Here is an 18,170-nt window from a genome sequence, read left to right on the forward strand (position 1 = left end):
AGCCTGTGACTCATAAGCAAAGTCACCAGCATCAAAGGGTCCAGATGATTAACGGAAGACAAAGCGGCAGCTACATTTTGGAGGTCGGGGGTGGGAGCTGTTCCCATGGCTGTGTCAGCTCACCCCACCCTCGGAATCCCATCAAATGCTATTTATTGAATAATTTTGGCAAATCAATCTAGATTAGACCCAGAGAATCCACAGCTTCCACCACTGGGATACCTGGATGACTATTTCCCACCCAGAGCTCTCCCCGACACCCCTCATTATTAATAAATATATTTAAGCACCTACCAACAAGCCGTCTCTGCCTGGAGGACCCATAAGCACCATCACACCTGAACTCCCCCCACCTTCTCTCCCCCGGTCCATACCCTCTTCTGTGTGTCCAACTCTGGGAGACACTGTCCATCTGGTCACCCAAAACAGTCACCGTAAACTCCTCCCCAGCCCTCCGCCAACACCACCGCCTGTGTACTGTTCAGTCCAGCCCTACATGCCCTCCCTTCTGGGCTGTGACAACTGCCTCCCTCCTGATCTCCTCTGCCACTTCTACAGAACTCATTTCTGATGACTCACAAACTCAAATTCCTATTTATACGACTTCCTACTTTATTGATATTACTTGGCCAGTTCAAAACAGTCCAACAGCTCCATACCTCCTTCAGAATAAAATCTAATCTCTGCATGGTTAAGCAAACCCTCTAGAACCCCACCCATTCATCTTGCCCCTGCCAGCGCCATATAATCAATTTCCCATTCACAGTGCACTCTGCTCAGGCCTCCAGGCCTTCGAAGAAGCCAGAAGTGTCCTTTGTGCTAGGAACCCTCTCTGAGATCTCAGCTCAAACACTCCCTTCTCTAAAGACTTTCTGCAGCAAAAGGACACCTCGTATGTATGTCCCTCTGTCTGTGTTCTGTACTTGTTCCACTGAAACCAAACAGCTAAATATTCATGATTTGTAGTTTTATTTGAGGACAGGGATTGGGTCTCATTCATCAATTCCAAACACAATGCCTGGCCCAGACCAGGTGCTCAGTTAAAGTGTCCTAAATGAATGAATGAGGAACGAGGTCAAAATGAGGAAGAAAGAGTTCATGGGGAAGGTCCCAAGAGGCTGGAAAATCCCCTGGGGCTGTGGCTGTGCAAAGAGGGCCAGGGCTGGAGAGCTGAAGGTAGCAAGAGAGCCAAGTTGAACCCACAAACACCAAACCATTTATGGACTAATTTTTATACCCTCAAAACAAAAAGGGAAAGAATACATACTGGGGCTTTCAATCTACAAAGAGAAGTAGTACTGAAGATAATTTATTGGCTGAGTTCAACCATCTCAGTTTTCTGGAACCTTCTAGCACCCCCTGATTAACCAGTGTAGAGGCACCTACCACCTACTACCAGACCGACATACCAGAAAGAATCTTGGCTGGCATGGCCTCTGCTCTCACTGGGATGCCATGAGAAGGTTCTGTGCCTTCCTGGAATGCTATGCCTCCACCTATCAAGTAAATGCTGGCAACACTGACCTTTGGTATCAACTCAGAACCAAGAGACGGAAGGTAGAACCACCACAGCCATGTGAGGCACTGATTCTGCAAATCCCAAGATAAATGCTTGTAATGCACCATGATGGGATTTATGGCTTTGGGCCAGACAGACCTGGGTTGGAGTCCCAAGTCCCCTACTCACAATTCCTGTGACCTTGAAGCTGTTAGCACCTCAATTTCCTAGCTGTAAAATGAGGAAAAAACAACGGGCCAGTGGATCACACCTGTAATCCCAGCACTTTGGGAAGCCGAGGTGGGTGGATCACCTGAGGTCAGGAGTTCAAGACCAGCCTGGCCAACATGGTGAAACCCCATCTCTACTAAATATACAAAAAATTAGCCGGGTGTGGTTTCAGGCACCTGTAATCCCAGCTACTTGGGGGGCTGAGGCAGGAGAACCTTTGAACCCTGGGGGCAAAGGTTGCAGTGAGCCCAGACATCGCCACTGCACTCCAGCCTAGGCAACAGACCAAGACTCGGTCTCTAAAAAAAAAAAAAAAAACCAACAACACCTAATATCAGAAGAGTTGCAGCTCAAATTCCCAGCGGAGAATAACATGATAGAATTCCCCTCCCAACTCCTCTATCTTGTGATCCTGAGCTATTTAATCCCTATCCTTCCTAGGAATGACATCTGGGCCCTCTGAAAATCAGTTTCCAGAAGACTAGTGACTCTTTCTGCAGGTTACGTCCATCCATAGAGCACAGCTCTCAAGGGGACGGTGACTCCTAAGGACAGCAATTTGCAGAGAGAAATTTACATCATGGCCGAGTAAGGCTGGAATGCTGCCTCCCTATGGTCCTCCTGCAATCCCAATATGCATGAAAGGTTGTAGGAAGCCTGCAAAAGGAAATCTGCTTAACTCCAACCCAGGAATATCCTGCAGGAAAGATCTCTCTCCATGCTGGTCTGGGAAACACTGGTCTGGTGAGATGTGCACAAAGCCTGTGGCAGAAGAGTTGGAATTGAGTCTGGCGAGGCGCTGACCAGCTGTGCCATCCTGCAGGCACCACCCAGGCCTCAGCTTTCCCACCTGCAAGATGTCCTGTGTGCTCACAGGTATGCACAGGCCCACTCTCTGCAATACACATCAGGGTTGTTAAGCAGTTATCTACAGGGTGGGTCAGCAAAGTGGCTCCTCTGTCACCCAGGGCGAACCTACAGCAGCCTGGGCGTAGGCGCTCATTTTCTCCAGGCTAACAAGGGTGGGGGGCTCCTCCCAGCTGCCCAGGGCCCAGGAGTAGGAGCTGAGGACTGCGGGTGCGCCCCCCTTCCCTTCCCACCTCAGGAATGTTGTTTGCTTACAGAAGAAGCTGGGACTTGTTTCCATTAGCAGTATTCCAACCCAAGCCTGTGTTGATGGTTAGCAGATAAGAAAACCAGAGAGGAACTTAGTGCCAGGGCCACAGAGCCTGCCCATGTGCAGGCTCTGTCTTTGCCTCCTCAAAGCGGGCATGGAGGGGCTTAGTTGACTGCTGAAAGTCCAGGGAACACTGAAAGATGACGGCATTTGCCTGCCCAAGGGAGGGCCTGGGAGTTGCCTGGCACCCAAGGAAACCCAGGCCATCAAAAACAGCACCAGTACATATTTCAAATCATGTTGTACACGATGGATATAAACAATTTTTGTCAACTTAAAACTTAAATGAACAATTTATTTTAAAAATGACGCCAGAATGCTGTGCATAGATTCCCTCCTCCTGTGTGTGAAGGGGTGGGGGAAGCAGATTGGGACAGGCTGGAGGGGATAAACTGGGGCAGCTAACCCAGGATCTTATCAGCCATTCAGGAATGTGGACTTTATTCTGGGGGGGGGCGGGGTGGGGGGAAGGAGCAGTGGTGACATCATCAGATTTGTATTTTAAAGAAATTGGCAGGGTGCACAGTGGCTCACACCTGTAATCCCAGCCCTTTGGGAGGCTGAGGCGGGCGGATCATGAGGTCAGGAGTTCAAGATCAGCCTGGCCAAGATGGTAAAATCCCATCTCTACTAGAAATACAAAAAAAATAGCAGGGCATGGTGGTGCGTGTCTGTAATATCAGCTACTCAGGAGGCTGAGGCAGAGAATCACTTGAACCCGGGAAGCAGAGGTTTCAGTAAGCCGAGATCGCGCCACTGTATTCCAGCCTGGGTGACAGAGCGAGACTCCATCTCAAAAACAAACAAACAAACAAACAAACAAAGAAATCATCCTCCCTTACCTCCATGGAGGGGGGCGGTGAGAAGCCAGTGGTTGGAAAGTACCGGGGACTTGCAAGGAGACAGCTTCCAATCTAAGAGAAGAAAAGACAGTTCCCTGACCAGGCCAGGTGGAGAGTGATGAAGTCACATGAGAGGGACAAGTGCAGACACAGATTTCGCCCTCTGATCTCCTACTCCAAAGAGCCTGGCTCGAGGAGAGTCCTGGAATCACTGTCCTACGACGGTGAGAAGTAACCCAGCAATCCCAGCAGCTCTAGGGCCAGTGTTTCCAAAGCATCTTGGGCACAGATCTCATGCGGCACATGTCACACGGACTACATAAGAAAGTGTCCAACTGGGTGTCCTCCACTAAGATACCAACCTCAGGACCACACAGACATGGCTTTGGGTCCTCAGCACAGAAACCATTTCTGAGTTGCTCTGCTGCCCAGGCTGGAGTGCAGTGGCACAATCTTAGCTCACCGCAACCTCTGCCACCTGGATTCAAGTAATTTTCTTGCCTCAGCTGGGACTACAAGTGTGTGGCACCATGCTTTGCTAATTTTTGTATTTTCAGTAGAGACGGGGTTTCGTCATGTAGGCCAGGATGGTCTTGAACTCCTGACCTCAAGTGATCCACCTGCCTTGGCCTCCCAAAGTGCTGGCATTACAGGCGTGAGCCACTGCACTAGGTCTAAAACCATTTTTTAATGAATAAATCAATCAACCAATGAGCCAGGGCAGAAAGCAGCAAGAGCTTGAGGTCAGCCCTGCCATCACCCCAGAATGACAGCCCATTCAGTATGGATAGAAGTGTGCCCCCACAGCCTTTATAACTCCACCCTAACTCCTTCCATCACGGCCTCTCAACCATCTTTCCAGCCACGCCTCGTCCCCTGATGGAACCCTCCATTCCATCCACCAGAGCAGACTCCCCAGAGCAGCCTTTGCTTACGCTGTCACCTAGAGACAAGCTGGAGGGCCCATCTCCCCAATTCTCCACAGACTGAGAGTCCCCAAAACCAAGTGGACATGCCACCTCTGCCAGGCAGCCTCTCCTGACACCCTAGGATGAATGACTCATCCTTCTTCCTCCTCCTCAACAGCCCCAGCACAATCTGCATTATACCAGAACCACTGCTTCTCTGCTTGTCTCCTGCACTGTCCCTTAGAACTCTTTGGAGGCAGGGACTGTCTCCCCACCCCTCTTGCTCAAGTGTGGACTGAGCCCAGGGTACTGCAGAGAGAGCATCCATGCTTGTTGAAAAGAAATGAATTGTTCAAAATGCTTGCAAGTGTTTTCTGGGAACCTGGCTGTCCCAGAGAGTGACCACTCCAAGGGTATCTGGAGGGAGAGAGGGATGAAGGGAGGGACGAAGGGAGGGATGAAGGGAGGGAAACAACAGGTTAAGCAGCTTTTGCCCGTGTTAAGAGGCCAGGCAGACAGACCAAGGGCTGGATCTGCAGATAAGGTGTCTTCACTGGACCCTTGGCTTTGCTTTTAATTTGTTCAATATTTGCATAGTGAGATCACACCTGTGCCTTACCTACTCAGTAACGAGTTTTCTCTCAGCCACCCAGGAGAAACTGCAGAGAAGCAAGTTGTTTCAGGTATGGTGGGGGCATCCTCTCCTAAACAGCGAGGGGCAGCTGATCCCCTGTGACTCGCCCCCAAGTTGGAAGAGGCTGACAGGGGAACGGTTTGGCTGTGTTCACCAAGCATGTCCTCCTGCAGATGGTATCTCCCCGGCTGGCTGGAGGCTTCCACACACCCAGGAGGGGCAACTTGAGCCCTTCAGATTCCTGTAGCAAAGTTATTCCTTCCCTTAGCTTCTGCTGATAGAAGGGTTTTTCTTTCAAGCATGTGAGCACAGTTTGCTGAAACCCAACACAGAAAAATAACCATACTCAGAAGATGTAATTATATGGCCACGGTCTCAGGGAAAGTGCAGCATGAGGGCTTTCTGAATCCACATCACAACTGCTGAGAAGTACAACCAGAGACCAAAACAGAAGAGCACTTTTGAAAGTCCCTCAGCCTAGAATCTGCTGGGCCTTCAGCAGCTTGTATCCTCTGAGTGATATTTAAATAACACAAAAAAAGCAAATGAATGAGAAGCCACTTCCCTCCAGTAGCCGTCTCACCTCAAGTCCTGCCTCAAGTCCTGCTGGGCTGAGGGCTCCAAGGCAGAGATTGGGTCACCACTGCATCCTCAGTGTCCCACATATAGGAGGTGCTGAACTAAAGTCATGGGGGAGGTTCCTGTCTTCCCAAAGGTCCAGACTCCAGGGATCAAGTTCAGTAAAATCTGCGTCACCCTTTTTTTTTGAGGTGGAGTCTCGCTCTGTAGCCCAGGCTGGAGTGCAGTGGCGTGATCTTGGCTCACTGCACCTCCGCCTCCCGGGTCCCAGTTCAAGCAGTTCTCCTACTCAGCCTCCCAAGTAGCTGGGATTACAGGCATGAGCTACCATGCCTAGCTAATTTTTGTAGTTTTTAGTAGAGACAGCGTTTCACCATGTTGGCCAGTCTGATCTTGAACTCCTGACCTCGTGATCCGCCTGCCTCAGCCTCTCAAAGTGCTGGGATTACAGACGTGAGCCACCACACCTGGCCTTTTTTTTTTTTTGAGACAGAGTCTTGCTCTGTCGCCCAGGCTGGAGTGCAATGGCTCATGGCAACCTCTGCCTCCCAGGTTCAAGCAATTCTCCCTGCCTCAGCCTTCCGAGTAGCTGAGATTACAGGTGCGCAGCATCACACCCAGCTAATTTTTATATTTTTGGTAGATACAGGGTTTTGCCATGTTGGCCAGGCTGGTCTTGAACTCCTGACCTCAGGTGATCTGCCCACCTTGGCTTCCCAAAGTGCTGGGATTACAGGTGGGAGCCACCGCGCCCAGCCAGCGTCACCCATTCTTAAGTGCCTGTTGTTAAGTCCCACCATCTTCCATCTTATTGTCCAGAGACGTGACTATCACGTGGTTCATGTCTTCTTTTAGTAGGACAGACAGCAAGGGCCACCCACAACAGGCCATGGCTTCTCTGTGGCCATGCAGGGTCCTCACCCTTCGCCCTACCCTCTGCCTTACTGATAACTATGTCTGCTGTACCCTAATCTTTATTTCCAAGAGACACATCACTGGCCAGGGGTCAAAAGCAATCTTCCTGAATTGATCAAGTGGTCATTGCAGTCGACTCTGATCACGGGCTTCAAAAGGAGAGGGACCTTCCAATGGTGATTATTCACTTAAAACCTTCACAGAAGACATCTGAGGAGGAACCGAACCCAGGAGGCAGACAGGCTGGATGCGGAATGCCAGATCCACCACTTAACTAACAGAACAAACTGCCAGCCTGACTTGGGCCCCGAGCCTCGGTTTCTCCACCTGTAAAATGGAGCTAGCTGGGCACAGTGGCTCACGCCTGTAATCCCAGCACTTTGGGAGGCCGAGGTGGGCAGATCACGAGGTCAGGAGTTTGAGACTACCTGACCAACATGGTGAAACCCATCTCTACTAAAAATACAAAAATTAGCCAGTCGTAGTGGTGGGTGCCTGTTATCCCAGCTACTCAGGAGGCTGAGGCAGGAGCATTGCTTGAACCTGAGATCGCACCACTGCACTCCAGCCTGGGTGACAGAGCGAGACTCCCTCTCAAAAAAAAAAAAAATGGAGCTGATCCCAGTTACCCCTGTGGACAGCTACAGGGAGCCCCAGTAAGTTTAGCTGACAGCCCCCACCCCAACCTCTGCCAGTCCGTATTCTGCATTGGATCAGAGTACTGTCTAACTCACAGAGCCACTGTGAGGAAAAAATAAGCTCCCAGAGCTGGGCTCAGGGCACCCCGACATGCCAGCCCCTCCCCCATGATCTTTGCCTTCTCTCAAGACAGCCTGTGTCGCCCCTGAGCTCATAATGAGTCAGTCACAGACGCTGCCCTCACACAGCCCGCTTCAAGGGTTTGAAGTCACATCCTGCCTAACCCAACTCGACATGATTTATTCCAACCCAGGAATGTAGCTCATTTCCCAGAATTTTGTTAAGCCCTTTAGTTAAAGAGTCTGATCTGGCAAGGGGCTCCCTTTACCCTGGCTGGACACGCAGCTCAGCTCGGACCTGGAGGCAGGAACCACCCTAAGTCAGGGCAGCCAGAGGCACCAGGGCATCTCATCCTTGGGGCCCCAACATTTTTTATCTTAAGCTATAATTTTATTTTGTTTTATTTTTTTGAGACAGAGTCTCACTTTGTCACCCAGGCTGGAGTGCAATGGCACGATCTTGGCTCACTGCAACCTCTACCTCCTGGGTTCAAGCTATTCTCTTACCTCAGCCTCCCAAGTAGCTGGGACTACAGGTATGTGCCATTGTACCCAGCTAATTTTTGTATTTTTAGTAGAGACGGAGTTTCACCATGTGGGCCAGGCTAGTCTCAAACTCCTGACCTCAAGTGATTTACCCACCTTGGCCTCCCAAAGTGCTGGGATTACAGGCATGAGCCACTGTGCCCAGCCTTTTTAAAAAATTTTAATTTAAAAACTTTTTGTCACAAATACAAACATGTCTAACAAAACTGTCACAACGTGACATACACATGCTATGCACTCTGATTTTTTTCCGTTCAAGTCTATTTTATTTCATTTCTAAACATACTGGTTGCCGGCGGGGCACAGTGGCTCACGCTTGTAATTCCAGCACTTTGGGAGGCCAAGGCGGATGGATCACCTGAAGTCAGGCATTCAAGACAGCTTGGCCAACATGCCAAAACCTCGTTTCTACTAAAAATACAAAAATTAGCCAGGCATGGTAGTGGGTGCCTGTAATCCCAGCTACTCAGGAGGCTGAGGCAAAACAATTGCTTGAACCTGGGAGGCGGAATTTGCAGTGAGCCAAGATCCTGCCACTGCACTCCAGGCTGGGTGACAGGGCAAGACTCCATCTCAAAAATAAATAAATAAACACACCAACAAACTGGCTGCCACTCACTTCACGACCCACCAATGAGTCTCACTTGAAAGTCTTTGAAAACCACCACCCTGCCTCATCTCCACTAGGCAGGAGAGGCTCAAACGATCTGCCCAAGATCACACAGTCAGGCTGAGCAGAAACTCAAGTCCAAAGCCAAAGGGAAACCAGGTAGGGGGTTGAGGAGGAGTGTCCCACACCAGGCAGGTGAGACACAGCTGCAGCAACACGATCACCTGACACATTCATTTTGCGGTGTTTACATCATTTGATTCTGCCAGCCTTGGCAACGTGAAGGGTCACGCTGCCCCTCCCCCTAAAAAAGGAGAGGGCCTCAGAGGCTCAGGGACTAAGTGACTTGCTGAGGTACAGGGCTTCCTGGGAACATCCTGGCCGATGTGCAGGTGCAGGAGCACAAGGACGAAAGAAGAGCCCACCTTCCTCAGCACCCAAGGTAACGACACATGGAGTCTGGCATCAGAAACATCGCCCCTCCCATCTCCAGGCCCAGCCCCACACTGAAGAGACACCGGGAAGTGACAGTGTATTAAAGGCTTAATACGAGAAGGATCATGGGGGTGGGGGAGGGCCCCTGTGCTGGAGCTACAGTGACGAGCCCCAGGAAGGTGCTCTCCACATCTTTCTACCCCTGGGGTGCCACAACCTAGACTGGAACAAACTCCCACCCTGATCCTAACTGCCCTCGGGCTGCCTCTGTTACCCAAACACTCATATGTGTGCACACTCTACAAATGGAAAACCCAAAGCTTCAATTTCTCTAGGTCAGTGGTCAAGGACCCCTTTGAGAACTTGTGAAAGGTGGTGAATGCCTTGCATATCTCTTTAGGGGGCTCACAGAGACTCTAAAGTGCAGTCCACGGACTTTTAGGAGTCCCCTGATCACAAGCTCAAAGGTAATGGGGCACTAGAGGGGCCTCCCTTTTTATTTATTTATTTATTTATTTTTCAGATGGAGTTTTGCTCTTATTGACCAGGCTGGAGTGCAATGGCGTGATCTTGGCTTACCGCAACCTCTGCCTCCCAGGTTCAAGAGATTCTCCTGCCTCAGCATCCCGAGTAGCTGGGACTACAGGCATGTGCCACCATGCCCGGCTAATTTTGTATTTATAGTAGAGACAGGGTTTCTCCATGTTGGTCAGGCTGGTCTCGAACTCCTGACCTCAGGTGATCGGCCCACCTTGGCCTCCCAAAGTGCTGGGATTACAGGCATAAGCCACTGTGCCTGGCCTCAAGTGGCCTCCTTTTCTACCAAGGCAACATGAACAAAGACTTGAGGCAAGATCGCTTCCTTTGTCACCCTCCAGAGGGTTAAGCAGGATCTCACTGAGGAAGCAAAGCTGTGGGCAGAACAATCCAATAGTGAGAATCTGTGTGGCACCGGAGGGAGGCCAATTCTCCTGGGCTGCTCTGGGGTGCCCTGGACTCCAGGAACAAGAAACCCAATACTGAAGGGTGAACAGTCTCTCCTCCCTACATTTCCATCCCTTGGTCTGATTCTCTACTGAGCCAGCACAGAGCCAGCCCTGGGCACACAGAAGGCATGGCAGGCAGTGCCAAGCTTTCCAGAGAAGCATCCCAGAGCCTCCTGCATTCCCCGGGGGAAATCAAATACAAGCGAGGATGAAATCCACTTATTTCACACTTTACAGAAAATTAACTTACTGTTCCTAGATTGGGTTGCGGCAGCACCCTTGTCTGAAAGGCTGGCCAACCCCAGCTGTCCCTGAGCAGGGAGCCTGGCTGGCAGGGATGACCTTACCATGTCCTTCCCCAGAAACCTGACTACCGCTTACTTTACCACCCACCAAGCAGTGCTCCTTTGCCCAGGCCACAGTCTGGTTTGAAAGTGGCCAAAGCTGTAGCTGCACATGAGAGAAGGAAGCAGCAGGGAGTGGCCCCTGCCCTAGAGAGTTGCCAAATTTGGGCCATGCCATCCTGCCCTGGATCAAGCCCCAAGCCCCCTCCTCCCCTCCCCACTCCAAGATGTGTGCACAGAGACTTGCATCCACACAGATATGCATGCACACAGACACGTGCAAAGATTTGTGCACAGAGGAGCAGAGACATGCACACAGAGACCTGTGCACACAGATATGCACATATACAAATACACCCACAGATGCCTGCACACAGGCACCCCAGAGGATGCTGGGATATGGCCAAATGAGATACTCCAGAGTCAGCCCTGGATTCTCTTCACTGGTTCAGGAAATCTGGCAAATTATTTAAATGTTCTGAAGCTCCCTTTCTTCATCTGTACAATGGGAATGAAAAAGCCCACCTCCCAGGACGTTGTTGGCAATGAAATAATGGCCGCTTGCACTTTATTCTGAGTGCTTTTCACCAGGAATCTCACTTTACCACACAGCAACCTTGTGAGGTAGGTTCTACTGGACTCCTGTTTTGCGGATGGGTAGACTGAAGGCCAGAAGGCTTACCTGCTGAAGGGCACGCAGGCAGTGGCTGCTGGTGTCTGTACCCTGCAGGTCTCACTTGGGGCTCAGGGTCTTTATGCCTAACCACTCTGCTCCACTGCCTCTAGGGATGCAATGAGACAGCAGATGCACACAGAGCATCAGCAAGCCTCCAAGCATCTCACAAGCTTCCCAGTCGCCCAGAGCCAAAGCAGCAGTATCTGCCCTCCTGGCTGCTACCAACCCCCTCCCCACATACTCACTTTTAACCCAATTTCTCTAAGATAAGAGTGCGGGAGGTGGAGGAGTGTCATCTTTCCACCCTTACCCCTCCCAGCTGTCTAGATGGCCCTAAACAGCCAGGAATTTAATGAGCCTGGAGTTGTCTCTGACTCCCAACCACAACCAATCCGAATGCCCCAGGTCCTGCAGCACAAAAAAAGCTGCCCTGCAAAGCCCCGGAAGAGCCTGCAAGCCTGCCCCTTCTGCAACAGAGCATCACATTCTTCAGATTCTTGTGTAAAAGCCAGAAGTAAGGCGAGAAAGGCGAGAGGGTGGGGGTGAGGGGCTCTAATTTCAACCTAAGGGTCATTAAAGCCTGTGACTTGTATTAGAAGAGAAGAGACCTACCCCTCTGTGGCCCCTCTGTACCATGCTGGTCCTCCAAGGTGTATGATATGCACAGGTCTGCACACCTGGGCCTCACAACCCACGGAAGCACCCTCAGCCCCCGAGTCCCCGCTTTGAGGACATCAAGGCTCCAGGGCACACACAGCTAGTCAAAGGCAGGAGGGACTCTGCCAGACTGATCTTCAGCATGGTACCAGAGGCCACTATCTAAATCTTTCTAACATAGGTTTAAAGTTCTAGCCAGAGAGTCAATGAAGCTAATCCCACGTAGAGTTCAGGGGAGACATCAAGGTGCTGATGGAGCCTTGTGAATTCCACAGTGCTTGGCAGCAAGTAATTAATCTCATGATGAGGCGTTTTTCATGAGCACTTGGCATTATATATCCACCTCCCCCTCGCCCTGGCAAAGGCAGGAAACGGTGGGTGGCAGGCCGGCTCTGGGCAGAAGGCAGGCTGAGAACGGCATGCTGGTGGGCTAGGAAGGTACGAGGGGGTGGCATCCATTCTTTGCAGGGAGAACAGCAAACGCCCAAACTCCCCATAAGGACCAGGCTGACTAGACCTCACACCAGCCTGCTAGACCTATCTACCTGACAGGTCTCTTAGGATGAAACAGGGACAGGGAGGACTGTAATTTACACCTGGCACCATAAAGCCAACTAGGTAATACGACCCAGCAACCACTGCTGTGTGGCTGTGTATGGAAGTCTACGAAAACCCAGTTTCACAAATACTGTCCATATAATGGTTAAAGTGGGAAGAGAACGCAGGAGAGGCGATGGAAGCAGATATGGAAAATAACTGGCCTGAAAATGAGCTGGGAATAAGGATCTCACATCTCTCACTTGCTACCTGGGGCTAGTCACGTAGGTTTTCTTGGAATCTCAACATTCGCAGCTATCAAATAGGAATACCAATACTGCCAACCCTCATGGAATTGAGAGATTTTTGTTGCAATAACCTGAAAGTGACTTTAACCTTTATCAAGTGATAGAAAAAGTAGACTGAAAACTGTAAATGGATAAAAATACATAACCTGGCACTGTGTAGGACAAACTGTGTACAGATAAAACATATAAAAAGTAAAGGTAAACTTTACTGAGCATCAAAACCCTCTGTGGCATTTCTTATTTTCCTCATTCCACAGATAAGGAAAACTGAGACACAGAAAGATTGTATGACTCACTCAAGGTCAAAGAGCCTGCAAGGGGAGAACTAGGATTAGGGCAGATGGTCCAAGTGCAGAGTACCTGCCTGTTTACCTAAGCACTAGACACACACCCATCATGGTGGCGAGGCTCAGAAGCCAAAGAAATAAAGCCATCTACCCAGGGCACACCAGGGTCTGCCATTCAAGGATGAATATCCTCACCTGTTTCTCAAGCATGTATCAAGCGCTTACCATGGGCAAAGCACCATGCAAGGGTCCTGGTGGCAAGACCTCAAAAAGGAGAAGCGAGATCAGCACATAAGCCAGCAGAGAAGTGCTAAGACATGAAGCCCTGCTGGGAACAGTAGGCTGTTCCCATCACATAAGTGATGCATTCGGCAAGGCACGCTCGAACCGCAGCCATCCGGCACTCAGGCAAGCAACCGGGAGTTTAGGTTATAGTCCTGCACCAGCTTTCTTTCAACCAGTTCCTCCTTACTGGTGTCAAAAGTGCTTATGACTTCACAGAGGGGAGGAGCCACCTCCAGGAACACTTGGCCCACAGGAACTGGGCAGAAGACAGGGCAGCCTGGGAGCTGGGAGCAGCTGGGGCAACTCCGGTACTCAAGTGTTTTCATCAGAAGTAGAACCCCAGAGCAAGGAAGTGGGACAAGGCCGGGCGCGGTGGCTCAAGCCTGTAATCCCAGCACTTTGGGAGGCCGAGGCAGGTGGATCACGAGGTCAAGAGATCGAGACCATCCTGGTCAACATGGTGAAACCCCGTCTCTACTAAAAATACATAAAATTAGCTGGGCACGGTAGTGCGTGCCTGTAATCCCAGCTACTCAGGAGGCTGAGGCAGGAGAATTGCCTGAACCCAGGAGGCGGAGGTTGCGGTGAGCCGAGATCGCGCCATTGCACTCCAGCCTGGGTAATGAGCGAAACTCCGTCTCAAAAAAAAAAAAAAAAAAAAAAGAAAGTGGGACAAAAGGAAAAAGTGCTGGTGAACCAGGGGCGGGGGTGGGGGGTGGCACAGGAAGCAGGGCAGGAGGGGCACTGATACTTATCATGAGAGTCCATCATAAACTAGACACTGTGCTGACAGCATTCCATACTTTAGCTACCCAGAGAACACTGAGAGAGTTTCATGAATCGGAGTTTACAGATGGAGAAACTGGAGCTCAGAGCAATGAAATAAACAACTAGTAGAGCACTGTCCTGGAGGGCTCGGCCCCCAGACCTGAAGGCATCAATGGAATGTCCCTGGATCAGAGAACCCTCTGCTGACAAAGACACACTCCCCTGCTCCCTTCTTCCCTGTTATGGATTGAACTATGTCCCTCCCAAAAATATGCATTATGTGGAAGCCCTAACTCCCAGTACTGCAGAATGTGACTATGGTATTTGAGGACAGGGCTGTCGAAGAGGTAATTAAGTTAAAACAAGGTCCTTCGGGTAGGCCCTAATCCCATGGCTGGTGTCCTTATAAAACAAGATGAGGAAGAGACACCAGACATGTGCGTGCACAGAGGGAAGACCACGTGAGGACAGTAGGAGGACGGCCACCTACAAGCCAAGGAAAGAGGGATCCAAGGAAACCAAGCCTGCCCACACCTTGATCTTGAACATCCAGCCTCCAGAACTGAGAGATTAAATGTCTGCTGCTTAATAGCACAGTCTGGCATTTTATCGTGGCAGCCTGAGCAATTTATTTTATTTTATTTATTTATTTATTGAAACGAAGTCACGCTCAGTTTATTTATTTATTTATTGAAATGAAGTCTCGCTCTGTTTATTTATTTATTGATTGAAACGTTGTCTCCCAGGCTGGAGTGCAGTGGTGCCACTTCGGCTCACTACAACCTCCACCTCCCAGGTTCAAGCAATTCCCCGGCCTCGGCATCCCAGGTAGCTGCGGTTACAGGCACACACCACCATGCCCAGCTAATTTTTGTAATTTTAATAGAGATAGAGTTTTGCTGTGTTGGCCAGGCTGGTCTCGAACTCCTGACCTCAGGGGATCCACCCGCCTCAGCCTCCCAAAATGCTGAGATTACAGGCATGAGCCCTTGTGCCTGGCTGCCTGAGCAATTTATTACCTCTCAACATATCCCCTCACCTGACTTGGGCTCTCTACAGCTCTTACTGAGTCTTGACCTACCTAGTAAGTGTGTTTGATTGTTGTCTGTTTCTGCTACTAGAGAGGAAACTGCAGGGATTTCAGTTGCCTTAGCCTTATTCAATGATGTGTCCCCAGAACCTAGAACAGTCTCTAGCAACTGAGAATCGAGACCAGCACGTATTTAATGAACAAATAAACTGAATAAAAATGGGATGTAAACCCAGCTGCCGCTTCTGAAGTCAGCCACTCCCTGTCCCACGCCCCACTTCCTCTTGCTTTCTCTATTCCTTGTACTCACCTCTCCTTCCTCTAATATAACAGCTACTAAATAAGTCTAAATAGTATAAATTCAGGCCAGGTGCAGTGGCTCACATCTGTAATCCCAGCACTTTGGGAGGTTGAGACAGGAGGATCACCTGAACCCAGGAGTTCAAGACCAGGCTGGGTAACACAGTAAGACCCCATTCCTACCAAAAATTTTAAAATCAGTCAGGTGTGGTGATACATACCTGTAGTCCCAGCTACTTGGGAGGCTGAGGTGGGAGGATCACTTGAGCCCAGGAGGTTGAGGCTGCAATAAGCTATGACTGTCACTGCACTCCAGCCTGGGCAAAAGAAAGAGTGAGACCCTGTCTCTAAAAAAAAAAAAAAAATTGACAGTAATTAAAAAAAAAAACAGGTTAAGATTTAGGTTGTGTTTTTGTTGAGTTCGTATTTAACTGTGGGAGGGTATTAGGGACTGTGACAGAGCTCAGTTTGAAACCTCAAACCCAAGAGGCCTGGTGCTGATCCAGGTTCCAAGAGCAGGCTGGAGGGGATGCAAGGAGCCTGGCAAACCTGCAACACACAAGGGCAGCGGTGGCCACCGTGACCACCTGGGCCCCCAGCGCCGTTCGTGCCCTCGGCGGGGTGGGGAGCAAAAAGACTTTGGAAGGGGTGAGGGGGCGGGGGTGGGGGGGACTGCTCTTGGAGGCCAAAAGAGGAGGCCACAACACCCGGCCCAGGAAGCCTTTCTCTGGAATGAAAGGAAATACCAGAGCAAAGTCAACTCTTTTTTTTTTTTTTGAGATGGAGTTTCGCTCTTGTTACCCAGGCTGGAGTGCAATGGCGCAATCTCGGCTCACCACAACCTCCGCCTCCTGGGTTCAAGCAATTCTCCTGCCTCAGCCTCCTGAGTAGCTGGGATTACAGGCGCGCGCCACCATGCCCAGCTAATTTTTTGTATTTTTAGTAGAGACGGGGTTTCACCATGTTGACCAGGATGGTCTCGATCTCTTGACCTCGTGATCCACCCGCCTCGGCCTCCCAAAGTGCTGGGATTATAGGCGTCAGCCACTGCGCCCGGCCTAAAGTCAACTCTTGCGTTCCAATTTCTAGCTTCTTGACACTCACCTTCTCCCCTTAGTCCCTCCCCTAAATATTATTCCCCCCTCCCCATCCAGACGTTGTCTTACTGTCTCATCCAGGCTGGAGTGCAGTGGCACAATCTCTGCTCACTGCAGCCTCCACCTCCTCGGTTCAAGCAATTCTCCTGCCTCAACCTCCCGAATAGCTGGGATTACAGGCGCCCACCACCGCACGCAGCTAATTTTTGTATTTTTAGTAGAGACGGGGTTTCACCATGTTGGTCAGGCTGCTCTCGAACTCCTGACTTCGTGATCTGCCCACCTCAGCCTCCCAAAGTACTGGGATTACAGGCCTGAGCCATCGCGCCCGGCCCAAATCCTCTTTCTACAAACATCTGTCTGCTCAAAAGTAGCCACTAGGATTCTGAAACTTCCTCTTTACAACAAAACTAAACTGTTGCAACCTGTTGCTACCATTCTCACGCCAGCCAAGGAAAGACACCGGCCTCAGCAGAGCCCAAGTCAGTCCCCTGCCAGTGACCTTTCAACTTTCCAAGACCACTCCATCCCACTGTCCTCCCCCTGCCCCTGCCCCCCTGCCACCCTCTATAAGGTCTCTCTCAGTAGGGCCCAGGGCTACTTCCCGAGCCTCCTCGTTGGTCCCTTGGAGACTTTTTCGCTCCCTCACTTCCTCCCGATGGGTTTTCTGGCCAGGGGCCTTAGAAATGACACACAGAGCAGAGGAGGAGTGAACAGGTTGAAGAGTCTCCTCCAAAAGCCCAGAAAGATCTGCGAGCTCCCTGTTCCTAAGCTTTCTCACCACTAGTGACAAAGTGGTTTTACCTGTTTTCCATCGACTGGAATCAACTGGTATTGGGCATCCAAGCAGCCACCACCTCCTCAGCCCCCTCAAACACAACCACAACACCAGAGTGAAGTGGTATGTTCCTAGTCTTCACTGCGAGCCCCTCCAGGACAGGGCCTGGGACCTCTCATTCATCTGCATCCTGACCAGTGGGCCATTTCTGGCCTAGATCTAGAATAGAGGTACTGGATACATTTGCTGAATGAATTTCCAAAAGAGTCAGTAAAACCCACGGAACTTTCTGGCAACATGAAAAATGGTCCCTCCCCTCAGTGGACATAAGAGAGTCATTAAAATATGAATTGTGACCTGGCCAACATAGTGAAACCCCATCTCTACTAAAAATACAAAAATCAGCCAGGTGTGGTGGCTGGTGCCTTTAATCCCAGCTACCTGGGAGGCTGAGGCAGGAGAATTGCTTGAACCCAGGAGGTAGAGGTTGCAGTGAGCCGAGATTGCACCAGTACACTCCAGCCTGGGTAACAGAGTGAGACTGTTTCAAAAAACAGTAATAATAATAAATAAATAAATAAATAACAAGAGAAGAACTGATTCTAATTACAATTATGTCTCTATCAGTATTCCATGAAACATCTCATCCCAAGTCCTTTGGCTGGAAAAATGTGCTGACCACACAACCAGAAGGCGCAGGCAGCATTCCCAGCATCCACCCCGAGGTGAGCGACCTGGGAATGGAATCCTGCACTCCCACATTTCCTGGGAAATGGGACAAGGAAGCAAGCCTTCATGGGCTGTCTTGACCTATGAAGGGGCTGGTCTTGGCCTAAGGAGGAGAGGAAACGTTTCGCCAGTCCCAGGTGACTCACAGGGCCTTCGCCACCCTGAATCACCCCTGAACAAAGCTCTGCCTGAGTCTGGGCAACTGAACAAGGTCCCAGCCCTGCTCTCTGGACTTGCCACACCATGTCTCTACTT

The 18,170-nt window shown here is 50.4% G+C and overlaps 1 protein-coding gene across 2 annotated transcripts in view; it reads right to left on the bottom strand.

The window, feature by feature from the left end:
* Positions 1-18,170, bottom strand: part of MYH9 (myosin heavy chain 9) — a 116,070-nt gene that overhangs the window by 84,081 nt on the left and 13,819 nt on the right. Inside the window, exon 1 of one of the 2 annotated variants that reach the window (XM_012476359.3) lies at positions 295-369. The exons of the other annotated variant lie outside the window; for it this stretch is intronic. The gene's annotated coding sequence lies outside the window, so the exon portion shown is untranslated. Of the gene's footprint in view, positions 1-294; positions 370-18,170 lie in introns of those variants that run through there. 2 annotated transcript variants of the gene reach the window in all.

The sequence above is a fragment of the Aotus nancymaae genome, unplaced genomic scaffold, assembly GCF_030222135.1.
Source record: "Aotus nancymaae isolate 86718 unplaced genomic scaffold, 86718_ANA_hifiasm-v0.15.2.pri h1tg000076l, whole genome shotgun sequence".
Lineage (NCBI taxonomy): Eukaryota > Metazoa > Chordata > Mammalia > Primates > Aotidae > Aotus > Aotus nancymaae.